The following is a 7384-nucleotide window of genomic DNA, read 5'->3' as shown; positions in this document are numbered from 1 at the left end:
ATCAAAGCAAGTAGTCAGTGAAAAATGTAAGCATAATGCAAATAACATGAAATCTTTCAGTTTTCAATCTGAATGGGTAGTCATAATTATGTGAAAGAATAAAGTCCCTGAAATAGAACATTGTTTCTGAATGTTATGGGAATACTTAAAGGGAAAAGAAATAAAGATACAAACACAATGTTGAATATTATTCCATAGACTAAGGCTGGGATACATTTAAAATTACAGTAATAACATTTAAAGTTACTATTGTGAAGTTGTGGTACCCAAAGACCTAGAAGGTTTTGTGGGGAGAAATGGGAAATTTGATTTTATGTTGTTATTTAATCAGGAACTAGGACAAATGTAGAAATGCATGCAAGCTACTTAAGGCTCACTTTAAAGATGTTCCTTAACCAATGTGAGATTGTAGTCATATCTGAAACTGATTGTTGGAACTTGCTATTAAAGACTTTATGGGACTGTTAACTGTTATTCTGAGTTTGATTCCAGGTATAATTATCAAGAAATGGTGAGTCACTGATCCATGATACCAGCAACCCTGACACTATGAACTGCAGAGGGTGATGTCATGGGAAGGTTGGGAGAACAACTGATGGGGGGACGACAATAGGTTTTACAGGGGCTCTAATCAATGACCAGAGTCCCTGAGTCTGGAAGGAATTCACTAGGCCCAAGCAAACTTTGAAGTCAAGATTGTAAAGTTTATTGTTATGCTTTACAGCAAGCAGGGGTTCTTAGGGAGCCTGCAAATTTAAAGAAGTCACAGGTATAGTTTTAAGGATTCAAGACAGTAAATCAGATGTCAATTATGCTAGCTAGGTGAGTAAGGGTGGGATTAGGGAGGACTTAGGGAGTGGTCAGTGCTTAAAGGAACATGCACTTTTAATATCAACTGTGCAGGCATATTGCCCATAATTCATTGAGAAATAGCTCAAGGTGGGGCTACCTGGAGGTGTGGTTTTAGGCTTGAAACGTCACTAAGTCAGCTAGTGGTCAAGACTAACTGAGAAGTACCTAGTCTGCCACCCTTCGGTGTCATGTTTGACAAGATGGATGTTGGGAACCAAGTAGCTTGTTATTGTTCCAAGCAGAAATAAACAGTTCATGAGTTGTTGCTGGGCATAGTGCTGGCAGGGGGAAGGGGCAGAGTTAACGCTCTGAGGCTGGGGGTGGGGTGGGGGGATTGTCATTTTGCAGACTGGTTTTACAAAGTGATTTTACAAACTGGTATTACAGACATAGGTCCCAAGCACCCCATCACAACTATTCCGCATGAGCTGAAGTAGAATTCTCCTGACTCAATTTCCCCACCCTGATACCAAGCAGATTTTAAACCTGGCTCAATGTAGTTGGCAGTCCACAAAACTTCTGCCTGGAATTGACATAAAGTCAGGGAGATATTTTTCCCTTGCTTTAGTTATGTCCCTACTCTCTTTGTGGCAAATTTCTATAATTGAAAGTTCTGTAACAAATCTATTAAATAATAGATTAGTAATGAACATCTGAAGTTACTATAGTAAGATGTAAGCATAAGATTGAGCAATTCTACACTATGTATTTTTGTCTTAGAATCTCTACCTTTTTTTCAAAATTTTAGTTCAGATACCACTTCCTCCATGAGGGCTTTATGGATTCTTCTAGGTGATGTTGATTAGGTCTACTCTTAAATTACCATGTATGTATTTATATGTGTACTTGTTTCTCCTGATAGAATATGAACTCCTTGTTAAGCAGGTGGGTTTTTTTTCATTTTTTCCTTTTTTCTCTAGCACCTAGCATACAGTGGGCTATAAGCAGTAAACAATTGTTGATTGTAAATATGGAAGAATCAATGTGGTGGGTTATTTCTTTACTCTGTAAAGAGTGCAAAGAGGAATATTTTGAATTTGCCCTTAATAAAGTATTGGGGGAAAGTTTGACATTTCAAGTAGCTACTGTTGCTTTTTAACAGAATGGTCACTTTGTCATAATAGTACCTCTTTGAATACCTTTAAATCTACAAAGCATGTTCTTTATCTCACTGGTTCCTCACAAGTCTGTAGAGAAGAATTATTATCCCTGCCTTATGCAAGTAGAAACTGAGGTCCAAACAGATTAAGTATTTGTCCTAGGATGCACAGGTATTAAAGCTAAGATTAAAACCTCTCCTGTTGTCAGGTCAAGAGTTATTTTTCTTGCAGCAATAGTTTGGGGTTTTGGGGGTTTTTTTGGAAGGGGAAAGGTAGGTCAGTTGGGGTTAAGTAACTTGCCCAAGGTCACACAGCTAGTTTTGTGCTAAGTGTCTGAGGCTGGATTTGAACTCAGGTCCTCCTGACTCCAGGGCCGGTGCTCTATTCACTGCACCACCTAGCTGCCCCCAGCAATAGATTTTAAATGTCTTTAATCACACACCTGTATTACCCCAATATGTACATATTTACTTATTTATAAATTATATTCATGTATGTCTATCTTAATCATTGTAGACATTACAAAATTCACAGAAAGAATATAAATTAAAAAGATATGAAATAATATTTTATCCTCAAATTAATAGGGAGCTACTGGTGTTTTTCAAGTGGAGAATAATACCGTCCAGTTTATGCTTTGAATCTTTGCCAACTATATGTAGGATAAAATGGAGAGAAAAAGGTTTGAGACAGAGTAATTTGCATTAGTCTAGTTAATAGGGTCTGAACTAGGGTGGTTGTGGAGTGAGTGGAGAGAAAGGGACAACAGTATATGGCAACTGATGGAGTATGTATGGTGAGTGAAGTCAAAGATGACACTGAGATTACAAACCTGTGTAATTGGAAGGATGGTGATGCCCTCAACAGAAATAAGGAAGTTTAGAAGAGGGATGTTTTTGGAGGGAAGCATATCATGGTCATAACACCTCTATGCCAACTCATCCTGTACATATTCATTCCCATCAAAAAATGAAGAGTGGTTGCATAAGGTTTATTCACCAGCCACTGCCCCTGAACATCTTCACACCTATTCATATCTAGTGATTATGAACTCCTGTAGGTCATCATCCAAATGCCATTTCAACTATATCCCACTACTCAATTCCTTATTCCTCCCTCAACCCTCCCACTGTCAAGTTCCAATCTAACATTATCTACTGTACCCTCTGTAATACCTGTTCCTAGACAACAAACTCCTTCATCCTAAATCTTTATTTCACTTTCCTTCCATCTTTTAGTTATTGCTGTAACCTGACTTCCATTGATGACTATAATGTAATGCCAAGCAAAGGCAACTTCCCAAGGTTCAAAGTACCATCATAGGTGCTCTCCATTTTATTCAGTGACAAATTAAGAACAGAGTAGATCAAAATATGACATCATTCAAAATACAACATTTACTAAGTGTGATTAAATAATCTCCAAGTACTACCCCACACCAGGACATTACATTCATTTAATCAATTACAAAGTCCCTGTTCTAAAAATACTACTCCACCCCTAGGCTGTACCTTCATTTAGTCCATCACAAAGCCCCTCTTCTCAAATGGAGATTAGTTTCCAATCATAATTCATTTGTTCAATCATAGAACACAAAAAGGTCAAAAGTTCCCCTCCCCTGGATCACAATTGAATCTATCCCAGAGTTACAACAAGTTTAAGCACAGCACTTAATACTCAAATGGAGGTCTTTTATTCCTCTTGACACAGGCAAGTTCTCAGCAATCTTTGTTCCTGGGGAAACAAAGCTTAGCAAGGCCACAAGATACATTGCCAGTCTCTTCATTAATTCATCCTCTGTCTACAGAACAGTCCTACGACCCCTGAAAACATTAGCAAAACCCTCTTCCAGGATTTCTGTAAACATACAAAAAGAAAATCCTTCTTCAGGTCTTCGGAACCAACAGCAAGGTTCCAAGACTTCTGCAACAACAGCTCTGTCCTTCACCAGTGGACAGTATTTACTCTCTGTCTGCAGAACAGTCTCAAGAGCTCTGAACCAACAGAAAGGTTCCCAGACTTCTGCAACAACAGGACTATCTTTCACCAGTGGACAAATCTGGCAAAACAACATCAAAACAGACAGACAAAGTACCAGCAAAACAGCCATGTCTCCTCAGTCCTCAGCAGCTCTGGGTGGCAGCTCTCAAAAGTCCTGGGCAATTCAAAGTGGCCCTCAGCAATCCTCTCAGTCTCTCTCTGCCTCCAAAGGTGCTGCTTCCAAAAAGTTCTTCTGCCTCTCTCTTGTGTCTCTCCAAATATACATCACCAGCTCCTCCCAGTTCAGCCCTCTCTTTTCATGTCAACAAGTCCATCCCACAAGTGGGATTAACAAGCTCTGGGTTTTAAGGAAATCAAACCAAAAACCAAGCCAATACAGGGGAATCTTTAAATTCCATTACTATTACATTGACACAGTCTCTTTGGTCACCAGTCTTCTCCCACAGCTTCCTTTTCCATATTGGCTGCACCTTCATCCATTCTCCTTAGTTTACTGATTGAGGTTGAGAAGTTGGAATACTTCTTGCTCCCTGTTGCCATTTATAGGTTCTCTCCCTAGCTCTATCACTTGATAATTCCTCCCTTAAAATTCATGAAATTCACATCTACTAACAAATGAGAATCCTGGAACCAGTTGTCTACAGACCTCTGGGTCATTCCCCTTCATTCCTCAATGAGTTCAGGACATGGCACACTATTTTTCTCTCCTCCCCAAACCTCAGACCTTTATACTAGGGGACTTCAAAATACGCATTGACTTTCCTTCAAATACCCTAACCACTCAATTCCTCAATCTACTCTTTTCTCATGACTTATTCCTCCATCCTTATTTCAGGTGCACACACAGATATGGTCACATTCTTAATTTTGCCATCACCCACACAAATATACTACCTTTATGTTCCAGAATTCCAAAATTCCCTTATATGGGGTGTACTCTGTGCTTCCCCGCTGTCCTTCTGGTCTCCATCGTTGTTCCCACCACCCTTCCGCGTGTGTCGGTCATGGCCCTGCCACTGCTGCTGCCCCTGCTGTTGCGCCCTACGGCCCGGGCCCTAAGCCCAGCCGCCCTCTCAACGCTGCGCCCGCCGTGGCCGCCCCCACCTGCACCGTTGGAGGCCTCCTGGGAGGAGGAGTCGCCAGCGGGCAGGGTCCCCTGCGCCCCTGCCTCCTGCAGCTACACCAGAGCACTCCTGGTCTATGTTTGTGTACGTGCAGGGGGCTCCACACAGAGGGGGACAAGGCCTTTGCTGAATTCCTGACAGATGAAATTAAAGAGGAGAGGAAGATCTAGAAACATAAATCCCTCCCCAAGATGTCTGGGGATTGGGAACTGGGTGAGCAAGGGACAGAAGCCAAGTTAGAGAGTAGCTGGCGAGAGTATCACAGTCACATTCAATATTAACAACAGTATCCCACCGACATTTGATGAGCCACCAGAGGGACAGAAAACCCAAGAACAGCAAGAGCCTGAACTTACATCAATCCCAAACTTCGTGGTGGAGGTTGTGAAGGACGATACTAAGAAGGCCCTTGTGCTGGACTGCCACTATCCAGAGGATGAGGTTGGACAGGAAGAAGAGGATGAGAGTGACATCTTCTCTATCCAGGAAGTTAGCTTTTAGCCCACCAGTGAATCTGACTGGAAGGATGCAAACTACACACTCAACACAGATTCCCTGGACTGGGCCCTGTATGATCTTCCTGGCTGACTGTGGAGTGGACAACACATTCGCAGACGAGCTGATTGAGCTCAGCACGGCCTTAGAGCACCAGGAGTACATCAACTTTCTGGAAGATCTGAAAGGATTTGTCAAGTGTCAGTAGGGAGGCCTGAGGCCTGAGGCTGCATGGGCCCCTGCTGTGCTCCCTGAGCCCTTCCTTCCAAGAGAACGTTTCTAGAAGCCATCATGGAGAAAGCGCTGTGCTGTGAAATACCACCAGGCATAAATTATGTTCCCTAACCCTTTATTTCCTTTGTCTGCTGGCATTTTTGTACGCCACCACAGAATGACGAGAAATAAAACCCTCCAACCCCTCAAAAAAAAAAAATCCCTTATATGACCATAGTATATTAACTTTCCCCTTTCTCCCTGGCTTTTCTTACTAAACCCTACTCTTTGTCCTCACCATGACTTCCAATCCCTTGACCTCGCAGTTGGGCCATCTCCCTTGAACTAGCCATTCTCCCCTCTTCTCCCCATCTTGCCCCCTTGGTAAACCAATTCAACTCTACATGGTCCTTCTCTCTTGAATTACTAGCTTTCTTTTCTCCAACCCCACTAACAGATATTTATTTTATGCACTTTGTGACTATCTGTAACAGGTGCCTTTACTTTCCTCTCATCCTCTTCTTAACCCCTTAGAATTGCTTTCTTCAAAGTTACCAATGAACTCTTGTCATATCCAATGACTCAGTCCTCATTCTTCTTGACCTCTCTACAGTGTTTGACATTGTTGACCACCCTGTCTTCCTTAATATTCTCATTTCTCTAGTTTTTGTAGCACTACTTTCTCCTGGTTTTCCTACTGCCCATCTGACCATTTTGTCTCCTTTGCTGAATCCTAATCTAGATCACACCCAATAACTGTGGCTCTCCCCAGGGCTCTAACCTGGGCCTTCTTCCCTTCTTCTGTATTACTTCACTTGATGATATTATTAGTTCCTGTTGATTCAATTACTGTCTCTATGCTGTTGATTTTTAAATCTATCTGTCCCACTCTAGCCTCTCTGTAGACCCCTAATCTTATATCTACAACTGCCTTTCAGTTATCTCAATCTGGATGTCCAAGTAGACATCTTAACATGTCCAAAATTCAATTCATTATCTTTCTCCTAAATCTCCCCACTCTTGTTCTGTTTTAGAACTGTGGTAATTAAACATGCAGCCTATGGGCCATGTGGAGCCTATGATATGCTTGAGTATATATAGCCCAAAACAGATAAAAATGTAATTGGGAAATATTTAATAAAATAAATAAAAATAGAATAAAACTTTGTTATTGTATTTTAAAATGAAATAAAATTTCTTTGCATGCAGTTTTATGATTATAAAAATGAATGATTTATTACTGTTTGCTAATTTTCATTCGTCACTATTGATTAACATGTCAATAGTTGATATTAAAAGGACAGCTTTCAACTTTTAAAAATCTAGTTGCTTTACATAATTTTGGAGTGTTGAGGGAAGTAATAGATGGGAGTAGAAGTGAGGAGGTAGTGTGCCTAATAATGTGGTAGTTAGCCAGAAGGAAGCAAGGTGATTGGGAAAGGAATTATAGGAAGGAGGTCCAACTTGGCACATATGCCAGAAATCCATGTAGCAGCACATGGAAGACTAAGGTCAGAATCTTACACATAAGCACATGAGCAAATTGGTAAAAACAATCTTATGTCTTGGAGTTGATAGCCAAGACTACAGTCTGTTTTC

General features: G+C 41.0%; 1 pseudogene; it reads left to right on the top strand.

The window, feature by feature from the left end:
- The first annotated feature begins 4879 nt into the window (after positions 1-4879).
- LOC138152803 (complement component 1 Q subcomponent-binding protein, mitochondrial pseudogene) lies at positions 4880-5974 on the top strand (annotated as a pseudogene).
- The last annotated feature ends 1410 nt before the right edge of the window (positions 5975-7384 follow it).

This window comes from Petaurus breviceps, unplaced genomic scaffold (assembly GCF_028583685.1).
Source record: "Petaurus breviceps papuanus isolate PSGF00001 unplaced genomic scaffold, PetGlider_PUasm1.0 90925, whole genome shotgun sequence".
NCBI classification, from domain to species: Eukaryota; Metazoa; Chordata; class Mammalia; order Diprotodontia; family Petauridae; genus Petaurus; species Petaurus breviceps.
Note: the sequence above shows the minus strand (reverse complement) of the source record. Positions and strands in the feature narration are given on the sequence as shown.